The sequence below is a fragment of the Rhinoderma darwinii genome, unplaced genomic scaffold (genome assembly GCF_050947455.1).
Source record: "Rhinoderma darwinii isolate aRhiDar2 unplaced genomic scaffold, aRhiDar2.hap1 Scaffold_523, whole genome shotgun sequence".
NCBI lineage: Eukaryota > Metazoa > Chordata > Amphibia > Anura > Rhinodermatidae > Rhinoderma > Rhinoderma darwinii.
The window spans coordinates 172,046-189,736 of NW_027464072.1; the positions used below are offsets into that span (position 1 = coordinate 172,046).

A 17,691-nucleotide genomic window follows, 5' to 3' on the forward strand; every position below is an offset into this window, starting at 1 on the left:
CACATCCATCTAGTGTACACAGGTAGGTCCATTGTGGCGGGTAGGCGGCTGGCTGCTTTAATGGCTGTTTGCTGTTCCCCTACTCCACTCCACTCCACTATTTGACTGTGGTGCTGCATCAATCAGTGGCTGGCTCAGGTGCAGCTCTTTAACTTACCTAGGAGGGAGGGCGGAGAGAAGACAAGGAAGGTGAATGAGCTGTTCCAATGTGAAATGCCGGAAACACAGAAACACAGAAGACACACACACACACAACAAGAGGTGGCAATGTATTCATTAATTGCATTTAATAAATGAGCTCATTATCACACATGACTGTACAAATGCATTGTCCAACAGGTGTTGAAATAATGGGATTAAAAGGGGAGATCCCATCAGAAAGACAAAAACAATAGCAAACACAAATAGCACTTTTGGAATCTGATTTTAGTCAACACATAAGGGAAGGGTGCACCGGTCCTGGAAATACTGCAATACCAGGTCAATGCGTGGAGTGGACAGAGCAAGCTCTATTTCCATCTCCCTGTTCTAAAAATCCATTTAATATATGGTCCCCAGATAGGGGACGTATCAGATATTAAACTGATAAGAACAGATTTTTTTTTTTTTTTTTTTTTTTTTTTTTTTTAATTCATTCAGATCACGTCTTAAAAATCATAAAATTCAAAATAAAAAAGACTTAGATCATCACAATGAAAACTGAAAACGTACAATTAATTTTTGTTTTCCTCTTTCCTTTTTTTTCCTTAAGAAATCAAAAAAACATTCCTTTTTTAACAGCAATAGTTCCTAACATATCCACTAGATGTTCCTGCAAATCATTACCATCCCACTCACAGTTTACAATGCACGTTAACCATGTTGGCACACCATACCTTTCAAGAAACCCTGGTAAATTTTCTCTTACACAGAGCCGCACCCTCCTCCGCATTTTTTCAAAATTAATTTTACTACGTAACTGCTCTACTTCTTCCAATAACCTGTCTCTTTCTGCTCTTTCCTCTTCTGAAATGACACTTTTTTTCTTTCTCTCTGCTTTTTTCCTTTTTTTCTCATCACTTTGCCCACTTCCTTCCAATTTATGAAGCTTGCCTTCTTCCAAACTAACTTCCGCTTCCTTTCTTTTGACTATCTTCTTATTTTCCTCTTGTACCTCACGTTTGCTTTTCTTTGGGCACGATTTGAATATGTGCCCCTCCTCTCCACACATATTACATACTTTCCCTTTCTGACATTCATTATACTTATGTCCCTCTTGCAGACATTTTGTACACATTACTTTCTCACAGGCTTCTCTCTCATGACCATACTCTTTACAATTCAAACAAAACATATCCATTCCAAGAAAAAATAAATTTCCACACGCACTTCCAATCTTGAACCGCGCTGGAGGAAACAATAGGTTTCTAGATTCACCAATTCTCACAAATTTACAAAGAAATTTCCACTTCCCAGTCCAAAATCCAAAAGGGTTAAACACTTTCCCCTTTCCCACCACCTCCTCACAAAACTTATTGAGAAATAACTTAATGTCCTCTTCATCCACGTAAGGCGAAAACATTTTTACAACCACCAACTTTTTGTTTGGCACAAAATGTGGTGTTACCTTCACACCCACAAGTCTTGGGTCCCTTTTACCTTCCTTCAAGCGTTCTAAAAAGACAGCATAAATTTCTTCTGTGGCGAAGGTAACGTCAAAGCACCCTCTCCTCGGATAGTCCATCACCGCCAAAATGCATGATCTCTCCAGCTGAAAGAAATCCAACAAAAGAACCTTTGTGATGAACTCCAGATCCTTCCTTTGTCGCTCAGATTCCTCCACGAAAAACCGGACAGCATTCCTGGTACGCATATATTCGGGAATTTCCTCCATCCTGCTCCAAACGAATTCCAGCAATCTCCAAAGAATACCTTCAGTACCGAAGTACCAGGCAGGTGATCGCTCCCCGTTGCCCTGGACTAATCCTCCTCCCCAATAGCAGCAGAGGGGTGAAGTCTCTCCTAAGAGAAACGATCCCCCCAGGCCAAGGAAAAGGGTACCAGGGCACCTCCTGACCAAGAAACAAGGCAATACCCTAAAGTACTACACTTGATCTTAGCCAAAAGGCCGAGAAGCGATAACCCGAGCGGCCCTTGCCTTGCCCGAGCCTGTCCCATACTGCTGTTCACCCCTTGCAGCGATTGATTCAGCCTACTCCTAGGCAATTCCATGGGGCCCTGCAGGCTCACACACATTTACAGCTACTAAGCGGGAGGGAGGTGAATAAAGGCCGGAGAGGAAGCCAGACAGGATTTGCTTCTTTTGCTTGCACCACAATGCAGTGCTGAAAGAGGAGGAATCTACATAAAAACGCCTTCCTGGCAACGCCCAAATGCCCTCCTGCCATGCAGATAAACACTGGCAGCGGCAGCAAGTGCATGCCCACAGCCACCCCTTGTTCCTTCACACCTTGTATCAGCTTTAATCCAGTCCTGTGCTGCCTGCTGAGCAGCACTGAACAACACTGCCTGGGCCCAGGCTTTTATCTCTGAGGCAGGCCCCATTATGATGTCAGAAAGCTGGCTCTGGAATCCTGAGGGCTCCACTATGACACGTGCAAAGTTCCGTCTGAACTTTATATAAGACGGTGAGGCTCAGTCAGTCACTCAGTGTTGCCTGAGAGGGCAACACTGCAACAGCCGGCCGCCAGGCTGTCTTTTTTTTGCACATTTATTTGCCTCCAGGAGGCCACAAGAGGGAGACAAGGGACTGCAAAATGGAAAATAGGCATCCACCAACTTTACAGACAACTTCTCTTTGCTCCTACAACCTCCATCCTTGCACAGTTTGTTATTCTTCCAGGTAACATAGTAACAAATCCAAATTGCTGCTCTCTTTGTAGGCAAGCAAGGGTTTGTTGCAACTGCAATTCTTACTTCTTCTTGAAATGTAGGGACGACAGTACATTCCATCACATCCATCTAGTGTACACAGGTAGGTCCATTGTGGCGGGTAGGCGGCTGGCTGCTTTAATGGCTGTTTGCTGTTCCCCTACTCCACTCCACTCCACTATTTGACTGTGGTGCTGCATCAATCAGTGGCTGGCTCAGGTGCAGCTCTTTAACTTACCTAAAAGGGAGGGCGGAGAGAAGACAAGGAAGGTGAATGAGCTGTTCCAATGTGAAATGCCGGAAACACAGAAACACAGAAGACACACACACACACAACAAGAGGTGGCAATGTATTCATTAATTGCATTTAATAAATGAGCTCATTATCACACATGACTGTACAAATGCATTGTCCAACAGGTGTTGAAATAATGGGATTAAAAGGGGAGATCCCATCAGAAAGACAAAAACAATAGCAAACACAAATAGCACTTTTGGAATCTGATTTTAGTCAACACATAAGGGAAGGGTGCACCGGTCCTGGAAATACTGCAATACCAGGTCAATGCGTGGAGTGGACAGAACAAGCTCTATTTCCATCTCCCTGTTCTAAAAATCCATTTAATATATGGTCCCCAGATAGGGGACGTATCAGATATTAAACTGATAAGAACAGATAAGGTTTCAACAAAGTTTTTTATTGGCAAAAATAATATATTTTACAGACTTTTTTTTAAAATTGAAACCACAAGATAAAATCAACAGCATAATACATGAATATTCATACATTTAAATGAATACAAAAGTAATAATAATAAGACCATTAATACAGATGTTATAATAAAAGTACAGAACAATAGCAGGATAAAATTTATACAGGGCATAAAAGACATAAAAGAATAAAACCATTTTTATTTACAATGTTATGGTATTCCACATTTGCAAACACCACATGGATGTTGCTTCTTTTACCCCTAGCTGCTTTTTGTCCCTAAGATAATAAATATACATTTCACTTAGGGCATATTTCACACAATTTTTAACGTCAATAAAATCATGTTTAAAAAGCAGAATGTTCCTAACCTTCCAAATGGCATTCTTAAAACAGTTTAAAATGATCCAACAGACCATTTGCTGTTTAAAACTTGGGCAGTTAAAAAGACCATAAAACACGTATTCAAATTTAAGATCTTTAAGACCGCAGGCCCATTTCAGCAATGGGCCTACCTTCCTCCAAACCTCCTGTGCATATGGGCAGTTCCAAAACAGGTGCATTATCGTCTCGTCGTCACCACACCTGTCTCTCGGGCACTTGGCTCTCGCCACCAGTCCTCGCCTATGCTGGAATTCACGAGTAGGGAGGCACTGGTGAACGATTGCCCAGGCAAGGTCCTTGTGCACATTTGCCATAAATTTCCCGAAAACGTTCCGCCACACCACCTTGGACCTTGCCTGTGAGAAATTTGAAACTGCCAGTGTATCCTCCTGCCGCCTACAGGAGAGTGACACTTTTTTCTGGTCCCCCAATATGTCAGGCTCCAATTCTTGGAGACCTAGGAGCCTGACAGTTTTTTCGAGCACCGCATATTGTTTTGGGGGACACAGAAGCACAGGAGAATTCAAAGGGACACGAAACCATCGTTTAAAAATCATGCCCGTAGCGTACTTTAAAAAGTAGCTAAAAATACCATCAGAATTATACATTTTAAAACAGAAGCAAAAGTATTTAATGTAAAAGAAGTTAAAAAGGTTAGGAACATCTCTCCCGCCATTGTCCTTACATCTGTACATAAAATCACGTTTTAGTTTTTCCATTTTGGAACCCCATAAAAACATAAAACAGATCCTGGTCACTTTTTTAATATATAAAATTGTTGGAGGGAAAACCATAGCTACATAAAGCATTATGGGTAATAAAACAGATTTAATTATTAAAACTTTTCCCTCCATGGTGAGATTTCTCAAATTCCACATTAAAACCTTTTTTTCCATTTTGGCAATTACTGAATCCCAATTGGGTCTCCCATCGTTTTCTTGATTAAAAACAATTCCTAAAATTTTTATCTGATCCTGCTGCATGTTAACTCCTGGTGTCACAGAGGAATCCCATACACCAGTATAAAAACAGTCACACTTATCAACGTTTAATTTAAAACCAGAGGCTTCACAAAAAAAGCCGGTGTTCCTCAATGCCCGTCTCATAGAAGCGGCGTCTGGGCATAGGACGGTGGCGTCATCCATATAGCCTAGGATTTTTACCTGGTTCCCCCTTCCTCCAGGTATGGGCACGCCTCTGATGACTTTATCATCTCTTATTAGGGTGAACAGAGGTTCTATGGCACAAATAAAAAGGAGCGGAGACAACGGGCACCCCTGTTTCACCCCTGATAAAAGAGGAACACCTTTAGTTAAAAATCCGTTGATAGAAATTTGGCTAAAACAGGATCGATATAAAAGCTTAATACGTGTTAAAATAATTTCAGGAACAGCCATCTTTTTAAGAACCATAAAAAGATATTCATGGGAGACCCGGTCAAAAGCCTTCTCGAAATCTAAGGATAAAATAGCAAGGCTTTGACCCCTTTCTTTAAAATACCAAATGATGTCACGTAAAATATTCAGGGACTCAGTAATTGACCTCCCAGGTACCCCACATACCTGGTTTGGATGGATTAATTTATGAATAAAAGGTTTAAAACGGATTGTTATTAGTTTAGCTAAAATTTTACAATCAACGTTTAAAAGAGTAATAGGGCGCCAGTTTTTTAACTGGTCCCTCTCACCTTTTTTAAAAATTAAGGACACAATCCCCCTCCTCCAGGAAGGGGGCAGCTCTTCAGTAATAAAAACTTCCTTATACAATAAAAACATGTCATTCTTTAAAATTTCCCAAAAAGCATGATAAAATTCGATGGGCAGACCATCTTCCCCAGGAGCTTTCCCATTAGAAAAACTTTTAAAAGCAAATAAAAGTTCCTCCAAGGTAATATTACGGGATAAAACTTCCTGGTCTAAAATATCTAGCTTGGCATCAAGGGAATTAAGAACATGTTCTAAAAAGGAAGGATCAATATTTTTCTTGTTAAAAAGAGATTGGTAGAAATTAAAAGCAGAATTTAAAATGCCGACCATAGTGGTTTCTCCTTCAAGGTTTAAAATGACATCTCGTTTATCCATTACCTTTTTGAAGAAGAACCGGGAACACTTCTCGCCATCCTCGAGGTGCTTTACATGTGAATTAAAAATTATTTGTTTCCCTTTCTCTTCTATGGCATATTTTATTTCAGCTTTAAGATTTAAGATATCATCATCAACATCCATACCAATCTCCTTCAATTTAAAAAGTACATGTAAACGTTTATTAAGAACATAAAACCATTGTTTTTTCTCTTTTGCTTTCTTCTTACCTGCTCGAATAAAAAAAGCTCTGATTTTGGGTTTAATGCCCTCCCACCAGTGTAGCATAGGCTGACTGGGCGCTCTATGGGACTGCCAACACTGGTAGGTCCGCACAAACTCCTCTTTAATGATGGGGTCCTCCAGGAGTGTGGTGTTTAGTCTCCAGGGACCCCTACAAGCTTTTTGCTCTCCCTCTAGCTCCAGGTGCACTGAAAGGAGCTTGTGATCAGATAAAATATTTGTTAAAAGCAAACATTTTTTGGGAATAAAACTATTAGAAGTGAAAATAAAATCAATTCTGGAGCTCACTCTTCCATTGGACCAGGTGGGGCCTGGGTCCGCAGGCAAGAGTTCCCTCCAGCAATCTTTCAATTTAAAATCACCAATAAAATTCTTGAGCAGGTAAGAAGTACGGTCAATTTTTCGATTAAAATCCCCACCCTGGCGGTGTTCTCCATCTCGCACACAGTTAAAATCACCACCCACCAGCAGGGGGGTAGACCCAACACAAAACAATGGTAAAATCTCTAATAGTTCTGCCCTCTCCTGTTTGGTAGGAGGGGCATAAACGTTTAAAACACGAATTAAAGTTCCATTAAAAAGCAAATGTATTAAAATAGCTCTGCCGGGCATGATTTCAGTCACTGTTTGGATGGAGATAAAACGACCTCGGCAGAGCAATCCAACCCCCGCAGAGCGACAGTCATTTCCACCAGACCAGACTGAGGGGCCTAGTTTCCAGTCCATCTTTAAATCTTGATATTCCAAGTCATTAGGGATTCCACATTCTTGAAGCAGGCAAAGGTCAAAGTCCACAGTCTCTAAAAATGAAAATAAAGCAGTCCTGCGGACAGGGCTCTTTAGGGACCTCACATTTAGTGAGGCGACTTTGATAGGAACCAACATAGTCTTAGTTGAGGTCAGGGTCCGAACCAGAAGAGTCGTACTCGGAGATCAGCTGCGAGTCTGGACCCCCTTTTTGAGGGGTCAATAAATCTTGGATGTTGGTAGGGTCAGAGCCAGATACGTGGGCGGCTCCAACCCCCACACTGCTCTCATCCGAACTCCGATAGGCAGCTTTCCTCCGAACTCCGGACTCCTCTTCCTCTCGCTGTCTCTTTGCAGAATGGCTCCTATCCATCTCCTCGAAGTCGCTCTCACCCATCTCTGGCCCCTGGCTGAAGATATCGCTGATGTCCTTCCTGGGCAGCTGCACAGGGGCCTGTGAGGTCCCATCGCTCTTGGCAACCTTTGCCTGCTTACGGGGAGCCTTCATCGCAAGCCCCTCCACAACCGCAGTGGAGGAACTTTGCTCCGACCCCCCCGTTGACCGGAAATGGTCAAAACGAGGCTCCAATCCAGCATATTTTAGGGTTTTCTTAATGGAGCCCTCGTCTGACACAGAGTGTCTCCGCTCCATGCCCACACTCTTGGGACAGGCGTCAGGTCCTACTGCAGAACCTACGGAGCCACGACGCCTGTCGCTAACCACTGCCTCAACAGGGTCCACTGCAGGCGGAGCAGAGGACCTGTTTGCAGAGGTGCCGGTCAACTTATGTCCAGCAGAGTCAGAATTCCTCCTGCTCTGCCTGGACCCGGTGGAATCCCTATGGCCGTCCCTCGAGGCTGACATCGGTGGGCCCCCCGATGGAGCTGTGAAGGACTTTGGCCTGGACCCCTCAGTCGTCAATGCTCGTTTTGGGGCATTACCAGCGGCGTCTGCACATGTTGCAAACTGCCGCTCTGGCCCTGGTCTGGGTGGCCCAGATTTCGCTCTGCGGGGGCAATCTTTAAAAGCATGCCCAGTCATGCCGCACAGATTGCACAACACCTCGGAACTGCATTTTGCCGCTACGTGTCCAACCTGGCCACACCTGTTACACTGCACCACATGGGGCCGGTCACAATGTTCTCTGGTGTGGCCATATCTCAAGCAGTTCCGGCAGGCTATTGGCATCTGGGGGTAAAATAGGAATCCTCGATTCTTCCCAATGGCAAAGTTCTGGGGTGGGTGATGTAAGCCTCCAATGCCATTGGGATCCTGGCGGAACTTCACCCAATATTTTCTTTTGCCATTCCAGAAGCTCTGGGTGTTCAAGATTTTATGTGAGAAGCGGACCTCCCTGCAGTAACGACTGAGGAAGGTTTCAATGTCACACTCTGAGACAAATGGACTGAACATGCACATCACGAGCGGGACTTCTTCCTCCCCGTAGAGGAATAAAAAGTTCAGTCCATTTAGCCGCTCCTCACTCTGGTCCGCATCAGACAATCTTTTGTGCATGTTGTCGCAACATGCCGCGGCCGTAAAGGATACGGTGTACCGACCGCGGCTTTCCTGGTCGTTGAGACACAGGATGTCCGCCCGCTTGAGCCCCAGGAAGTCCAGCAGAATCACCTCCACAACGAAGCGAAGGTTCTTCCGCTGGCGATGGCCTTCTTCCACCTCGATGCGGACGGACTGGCGCAACCGGGTGTCCCCGGATGCAAATCCAAATGTATATGGCATTTTCAGTGCCTGGGGGCTAAGCCTGTCCCTTATAGCAGCAAGGGCTCAGATTCCACAATTAAGTGGAACCCTCCCCCAAGGCCAAGGATTAGGGTACCCCAGACACCTACGAAGCCCGATAAACGCCCTCGGAACGCTCTTAGAAAAACGCCTCAAGGCCGGTTGACCTCTTGGGTAAGGCGCGATCGCAACTCGTTGTCCGGGGGCTAAGCCCACTCCCCAAATAGCAGCAAGGGGGTGAAGTCTCTCTGTGAAAAGAGACGATCCCCCAAGGCCAAGGAGCAGGGTACCCCGGACACCTCCCAACAAAACCAGATGCAGAAATACTACACCTGATCTTGCCAAAAGGCCGAGAAGCGATAACCCGAGCGGCCCTTGCCTTGCCCGAGCCTGTCCCATACTGCTGTTCACCCCTTGCAGCGATTGATTCAGCCTACTCCTAGGCAATTCCATGGGGCCCTGCAGGCTCACACACATTTACAGCTACTAAGCGGGAGGGAGGTGAATAAAGGCCGGAGAGGAAGCCAGACAGGATTTGCTTCTTTTGCTTGCACCACAATGCAGTGCTGAAAGAGGAGGAATCTACATAAAAACGCCTTCCTGGCAACGCCCAAATGCCCTCCTGCCATGCAGATAAACACTGGCAGCGGCAGCAAGTGCATGCCCACAGCCACCCCTTGTTCCTTCACACCTTGTATCAGCTTTAATCCAGTCCTGTGCTGCCTGCTGAGCAGCACTGAACAACACTGCCTGGGCCCAGGCTTTTATCTCTGAGGCAGGCCCCATTATGATGTCAGAAAGCTGGCTCTGGAATCCTGAGGGCTCCACTATGACACGTGCAAAGTTCCGTCTGAACTTTATATAAGACGGTGAGGCTCAGTCAGTCACTCAGTGTTGCCTGAGAGGGCAACACTGCAACAGCCGGCCGCCAGGCTGTCTTTTTTTTGCACATTTATTTGCCTCCAGGAGGCCACAAGAGGGAGACAAGGGACTGCAAAATGGAAAATAGGCATCCACCAACTTTACAGACAACTTCTCTTTGCTCCTACAACCTCCATCCTTGCACAGTTTGTTATTCTTCCAGGTAACATAGTAACAAATCCAAATTGCTGCTCTCTTTGTAGGCAAGCAAGGGTTTGTTGCAACTGCAATTCTTACTTCTTCTTGAAATGTAGGGACGACAGTACATTCCATCACATCCATCTAGTGTACACAGGTAGGTCCATTGTGGCGGGTAGGCGGCTGGCTGCTTTAATGGCTGTTTGCTGTTCCCCTACTCCACTCCACTCCACTATTTGACTGTGGTGCTGCATCAATCAGTGGCTGGCTCAGGTGCAGCTCTTTAACTTACCTAGGAGGGAGGGCGGAGAGAAGACAAGGAAGGTGAATGAGCTGTTCCAATGTGAAATGCCGGAAACACAGAAACACAGAAGACACACACACACACAACAAGAGGTGGCAATGTATTCATTAATTGCATTTAATAAATGAGCTCATTATCACACATGACTGTACAAATGCATTGTCCAACAGGTGTTGAAATAATGGGATTAAAAGGGGAGATCCCATCAGAAAGACAAAAACAATAGCAAACACAAATAGCACTTTTGGAATCTGATTTTAGTCAACACATAAGGGAAGGGTGCACCGGTCCTGGAAATACTGCAATACCAGGTCAATGCGTGGAGTGGACAGAGCAAGCTCTATTTCCATCTCCCTGTTCTAAAAATCCATTTAATATATGGTCCCCAGATAGGGGACGTATCAGATATTAAACTGATAAGAACAGATTTTTTTTTTTTTTTTTTTTTTTTTAAACCCTCAGATAGGGTTGAGAGTACATACATCTATACTCTCTGTGATACTGGTACTCGTATACCTCATCACCCTGTCATCACCAGGCTTTATTACATATTCATTAATTACATAACATTTATAACATACATAATACAGGCATGAAAAAATCAATACAGGTCAACAACATCTAGCCATTTTTTGACCTTCCAGATTCCCTCCGCATCCATCCCACCCTTTTTTTTATCCCACAAAAAACAAACATAAAGTTTACCTAACACCATCCTAACACTGTCATTCACACTCAATTCCTTTCTCCTATACACGTAGACATTCCTCACATCCCACAAAACTTCTTTAATACACGCCAAGAACAGCCACAGTACTCTCTCCTTCACACCACCACATACACTCAACCCAAACATCAAACACTCGAATGTCATGAAATTAACCCCCGTTAGTTCTTTACATAAAGGCCCCAACCTCTTAATAACATCTCTCGCAAACTTACAGTTCCAAAACAAATGGACAATATTTTCACACCCATTACAACTCTCTCTTGGACATCTTTCTTCTCTCACAAGACCCCTATTTCTCTGAAATTCACGCACAGGCAACACGCCATGCAAACTCTGCCATACTATTTCTCTCTGTTTGTTTGACATACCATCCATTCTAATTTTCTTCCACACCCTTTGCACATCACCACCTCTCACAGTATTTATCTCGCTCACTACTTCCTTACTCTCAATCATCCTCAAAACCACCCGTTTATTTTTCAACACATTCTTTTCAACTTCTCGCAACTCAAACTTCTCCAAGAACTTCACTACCCACTCATACCACTTGGGAATTTCACCCGACACAGGTTTATTCAAACCAGGCTGATACCATTTCAGCCTAACAAAAATTCTTCCGCCCAAATATTTAGACATACAAGACACCTTCCGATCCCTATCAATTATTACCAATAAAAATACCAACATATTAACTCCAAAATATACTTCTAAATTTGGAAAACTCATCCCACCATTTTTCCAACTTTTCACCACTACCTCTCTTCTCAACCGTTCCATTTTGGAACCCCAGAAAAAAATAAATAAAACCCTATTTACTCTCCTCAAGCACATATAATCTGGTGGAAAAATCATTGCAATGTACAAAAAAATAGGCAATACCACACTTTTGATCACCACAATTTTCCCTATGAAAGAAAGGCTTCTCAACTTCCAAAAATTTAGCCTGACCTCTACTTTCTTTTTAGCATCCTCCCAACTTTCCCTCCCATCTAATTTATCATCAAATTTAACCCCCAAGATCTTAATAGGACCAGTCACTTTATTTACTCCCACATCATCTGACATCTCCCTGCTACCAAAACATTTACATTCACTCTTCAACCAATTGACCTTAAAGGCAGATGCTCCACAAAAAATAGACACTAACAACTTAACTCTCTTCACCGAACATTCAGAATCACACACCACACACACATCATCCATATAACCACTCACCTTTACTTGTCTTCCATCACTACCGGGCAAAAAAACTCCCCTTACTACTTTGTCACGCCTAATAAGACAAAGCAACGGCTCTATTGCGCAAATAAAGACAACAGGTGACAGTGGACATCCCTGTCTAACACCAGAACAAACATTCACTCTCCTTCCTAATCTTCCATTTACAAGCACACTACTATATATTCCCTGATACAAACTTCTCACTCTTCCAACAAAATCACTCGGAAACCCCATACGTAACAATACTCTGAACAAAAAATTATGTGCCAACCTATCGTACGCCTTCTCAAAATCTAGAGACAGCACAAACACGTCCTTCTTTCTACTCTTACAATCCCACAGACAATCTCTCAACAAACACAGACACTCTTGGATACGACGCCCAGGCACAGCACAGAACTGATCATCCCCCACTACACTCTCAACAACACTCTTCATCCTATTTGCAATCATTTTTGCATATATTTTATAGTCACAATTAAGTAGACTTATTGGACGCCAATTTTTCAAGTTTCTTATATCCCCTTTCTTTGGGATCAAGACCACCACACCACTCTTCATACCCTTTGCAATTTCCATATGCTCCCACATATATTCACACACTCTCACAACATCCTTCCCTATGACCTTCCACATCACACGATAAAATTCTATTGGCAAACCATCCTCTCCAGGCGTCTTATTTGCTGCCATTCTCTCCACCACTTCCCATACTTCCTCACTAGACACCTTACGCATAATCATCTCTTTCTCACTCTCCCCAAGCTTATTTTCTAACACACTCAAAACTTCACTCTCCAAATTCTCATCCCTCCATTTCACCGCATACAAATCTTCATAAAACTTTGCAATCTCCTCACTCACCTCATCACCGCACACTTCACTTCCATCTTCTTTCAAAACAACCTCAATTGCTGGTTTCTTTGAAAAAACTTTCTTAAAGAAGAAACGCGAACACTTCTCATCCTGTTCCATTTTATCCAACTTTGCTCTGAAAATAATGTTCCTCCCCTTTTCAGACAAAAATTTTTTAATTTCCCTTCTCACACCCACAATTTCATCCTCAACATCCATTCCTTCCTCTCTCAATCTATACAAAAACCTCAATCTTGAATTCAGCCTGACATAATTTCTCCTTCTAATTGTACCTGCTTTATATCCAACAGTTTTGAAAAAGGACTTTGTTTTACATTTCACCCACTCCCACCACAAAAGTATATCTCCAGATTCACTTTGTTTTTCACACCACACTGCATACAACCGTTCATACTGCTCCCTCACATCCACACTATCTAGATGACTTATGTTGAGCTTCCACAATCCTCTCCCATACGTACCACTCATCCCTACATCAACCCCACAGAACAATGCATCATGGTCCGAATACATTACAGGCTTCTGTCTATAACTTACTGACTTCACATTTTCAGACAGTAAACAATAATCTAATTTGGAGTGGATACCCCCTCTATCAGAATGATATGTTTTTAATTCTGGGTCAATTTTACACAGATTCTGAATATCCCCCAACCTAAAATCACAAATTAAATCAGACAAAATTTTCCCAGACACATCAAAAGAACGTTTAGACAGATCACAATTCATATCCCCAATAATGATAACAGGCATTCTACCCTGAACATAAAATTTCATTTTTTCAAATAATGCTGCCCTTTCATTTTTATTTGCGGACGCGTAAACATTAATTAATTTAAATTTCACATTATTATATTTTAATATTGCGGATACACACCTCCCCTCCTCTACTACAATGTAACTATCTAGAGTAATTTCTTTAGATTTTATCAAAATTCCCACCCCATCATTTTTATTACTCACACTTCCAGACCACACCGCACTCCCACACTGCCATTCGTCAGGACTTATCGCACATTCAATGCCACACTCCTGCAAACAAAAAATAGACGCATTTTCCTGCCTAAGAAAACTTAAAATTGCAGTTCTCCTAGCCTTGTTCTTAAAGACCCTCACATTCTGTGAACAAATAATAAAACCCATTGCACCAAAAAGTCAGCAGTTCCCAGTTATTGCCTTACCATACCCAGGCTCTGACATTCCTCACTTCCTGCAAGACTCTGAGGAAAAATAAACTTTACAGGCATATTAAACACCAAAACTTAAACATAACAAAAAGCTTATACAGTTGCATAACTTTTAGCCACTTTAATCAGAATCTGGGTCCTGTGCCTGTAACGCATCAAACGGGTTTTTGTCAGTTTCAGAGACCGCCTCCGAACTCGTCTCACCACCATTTTTTTTGGCGGATCTTTTTCTTCTTTTGGTCTCCACTTGTACAAACTCATCACTGTCTTCGTTCTCATTTTTTTGTTTCCCACCACCCTCCCTGTGACACAAACTAGTCTCATTGCTTGATGAGAACATCTCAATGTTCGCCGGATCCGAGGTGTGAACTGGACTCACAACTCCATCAATTACCTCCTCCAGTTGGCGGATAACGTCCTCCATTTGTGTTTCCTCCACAATATTGGGCACTACAGGTTCTACTGCTGCTGCTGCAACATCCTGGGCTGCATTTTCCTCTCTGGACACTTCCCTCTGGACTCTCTCCATTTCCCTTTCCACTTCAGCCTCACTCTGTCTGGAGGCCGCCTCCCTTCCAATTTGCATACTTCTGCTCCACGCCTCCTCCCTCCTTTGTATGACAGCTGGGCAATCTCTGTACAGGTGGGTGTCGGCTCCACACAAATCACACACTCTGCCTTGGGTGCAACTTCCAGCATGGTGTCCAACTTTCTTGCAGTTTCTGCACACCTGGCCCTTCTCACAACTATCTTTTGTGTGGCCAAACTGAAAGCAATTGCGGCAAAAGGTTGGCTGTCCAGCATAGGTGATATAGCCCCTGAACCCTGCAACAGAGAAATTTGCAGGAGGGTGCTTGAAGCCTCCCACACAGGTAGAATCCATTTTGAAGCGGACAAAATATCTGAGTTTGCAATTATAAATGCCCAACACATTGGTGAGTTTGTCCCCACCACGCACATGTTCACAATACTGCTTTAAAAAGTTCTCTATCAGGTCCACACTTGTGTAGGGGTTGTACACATGGACAACAACCATTTTCTCTTGTAGCCCAAACAACGGTGTTACTTTGATTCCTTCCAGCAGTGAGTCATTTGCATATGTTCTCATCCACTCAAAGACATGCAGACACCTTCCCCCATTCTCAAAAGTAACTTCATAGATACCTCTGCGTGGGAACTCGTTCACACTAAAGATTTCCTCCTTCTGGACTCCGATTTTCCTCATCATAATGTCCCGAACCAGGAACACAACATTATTCTTTAGCATGTCCGTGGGACTCACCTCCAAACGAATGGTATTTTTTCCAGCCATGACGCACCTGTCAGTCCTTGGACCACAGAAATAGAGATTCCTCCTGCTCCGGAAGTCGCCCAAGTACTCGCACCCTCAGCTACGTCAGGACGAACCTTGATCGTAGCCAAAAGGCCGAGAAGCGATAACCCGAGCGGCCCTTGCCTTGCCCGAGCCTGTCCCATACTGCTGTTCACCCCTTGCAGCGATTGATTCAGCCTACTCCTAGGCAATTCCATGGGGCCCTGCAGGCTCACACACATTTACAGCTACTAAGCGGGAGGGAGGTGAATAAAGGCCGGAGAGGAAGCCAGACAGGATTTGCTTCTTTTGCTTGCACCACAATGCAGTGCTGAAAGAGGAGGAATCTACATAAAAACGCCTTCCTGGCAACGCCCAAATGCCCTCCTGCCATGCAGATAAACACTGGCAGCGGCAGCAAGTGCATGCCCACAGCCACCCCTTGTTCCTTCACACCTTGTATCAGCTTTAATCCAGTCCTGTGCTGCCTGCTGAGCAGCACTGAACAACACTGCCTGGGCCCAGGCTTTTATCTCTGAGGCAGGCCCCATTATGATGTCAGAAAGCTGGCTCTGGAATCCTGAGGGCTCCACTATGACACGTGCAAAGTTCCGTCTGAACTTTATATAAGACGGTGAGGCTCAGTCAGTCACTCAGTGTTGCCTGAGAGGGCAACACTGCAACAGCCGGCCGCCAGGCTGTCTTTTTTTTGCACATTTATTTGCCTCCAGGAGGCCACAAGAGGGAGACAAGGGACTGCAAAATGGAAAATAGGCATCCACCAACTTTACAGACAACTTCTCTTTGCTCCTACAACCTCCATCCTTGCACAGTTTGTTATTCTTCCAGGTAACATAGTAACAAATCCAAATTGCTGCTCTCTTTGTAGGCAAGCAAGGGTTTGTTGCAACTGCAATTCTTACTTCTTCTTGAAATGTAGGGACGACAGTACATTCCATCACATCCATCTAGTGTACACAGGTAGGTCCATTGTGGCGGGTAGGCGGCTGGCTGCTTTAATGGCTGTTTGCTGTTCCCCTACTCCACTCCACTCCACTATTTGACTGTGGTGCTGCATCAATCAGTGGCTGGCTCAGGTGCAGCTCTTTAACTTACCTAGGAGGGAGGGCGGAGAGAAGACAAGGAAGGTGAATGAGCTGTTCCAATGTGAAATGCCGGAAACACAGAAACACAGAAGACACACACACACACAACAAGAGGTGGCAATGTATTCATTAATTGCATTTAATAAATGAGCTCATTATCACACATGACTGTACAAATGCATTGTCCAACAGGTGTTGAAATAATGGGATTAAAAGGGGAGATCCCATCAGAAAGACAAAAACAATAGCAAACACAAATAGCACTTTTGGAATCTGATTTTAGTCAACACATAAGGGAAGGGTGCACCGGTCCTGGAAATACTGCAATACCAGGTCAATGCGTGGAGTGGACAGAGCAAGCTCTATTTCCATCTCCCTGTTCTAAAAATCCATTTAATATATGGTCCCCAGATAGGGGACGTATCAGATATTAAACTGATAAGAACAGATAAGGTTTCAACAAAGATTTTATTGATTCACAAGTTCGTCATACAATAAAATACAATATGTACATTAATATAAAACTGTTTTCCATAATTGTACATTCCAAGCACTATTTGCATCTCTTGTACCATAGTTTTTCCTGTCCCTTAAAAAATATATGTACATTTCACTAAAAGCAAGTTTAATACATTCGTCCACAGAAATAAAATCACGTTTAAAAAGTAAAATATTTCTGACTTTCCAAATGGCGTTTTTAAGACAATTTATCATACTCCAACAAACCATGTACTGTTTAAAAGTTGGGCAATTAAATAGTCCGTAAATTATATATTCGTATGTTAGATCTTTTAATCCACAAGTCCATTTTAAAAGCACGCCGACTTTCCTCCAGACTTCTTGTGCGTAAGGACAGTTCCAAAATAAATGTAGCACAGATTCATCATTCGCACAAGAGTCTCTTGGGCATTTTGCCCTTGCCACCAGGCCTCTCCTGTGCTGAAAGTCTCTTGTTGGGAGGCACTGGTGGACCATCATCCAGGCAAGGTCTATATGTCCATTTGCGAGAAATTTCCCAAAGACGTTCCGCCATACTTGTCTAGACCTCGTCTGGGAATAGTTTGCCACAGGGATAACCTCCTCATTCCCCCTTAGAATTGCAGACAGTTTCCTCTGG

The 17,691-nt window shown here is 43.5% G+C and overlaps 2 non-coding genes and 3 pseudogenes across 2 annotated transcripts; all 5 read right to left on the minus strand.

Moving 5' to 3' along the window:
- Positions 1-443: 443 nt before the first annotated feature.
- On the minus strand, positions 444-658 carry LOC142721891 (U2 spliceosomal RNA; annotated as a pseudogene).
- A 1,350-nt stretch (positions 659-2,008) lies between these two features.
- On the minus strand, positions 2,009-2,119 carry LOC142721839 (U2 spliceosomal RNA; annotated as a pseudogene).
- Positions 2,120-3,395: 1,276 nt separating this feature from the next.
- LOC142721890 (U2 spliceosomal RNA) lies at positions 3,396-3,587 on the minus strand. Its single transcript, XR_012874240.1, has one exon. It is a non-coding gene; the product is annotated as a U2 spliceosomal RNA (small nuclear RNA).
- Positions 3,588-10,416: 6,829 nt separating this feature from the next.
- On the minus strand, positions 10,417-10,612 carry LOC142721899 (U2 spliceosomal RNA). Its single transcript, XR_012874244.1, has one exon. It is a non-coding gene; the product is annotated as a U2 spliceosomal RNA (small nuclear RNA).
- Positions 10,613-16,870: 6,258 nt separating this feature from the next.
- Positions 16,871-17,041, minus strand: LOC142721881 (U2 spliceosomal RNA; annotated as a pseudogene).
- Positions 17,042-17,691: the final 650 nt, after the last annotated feature.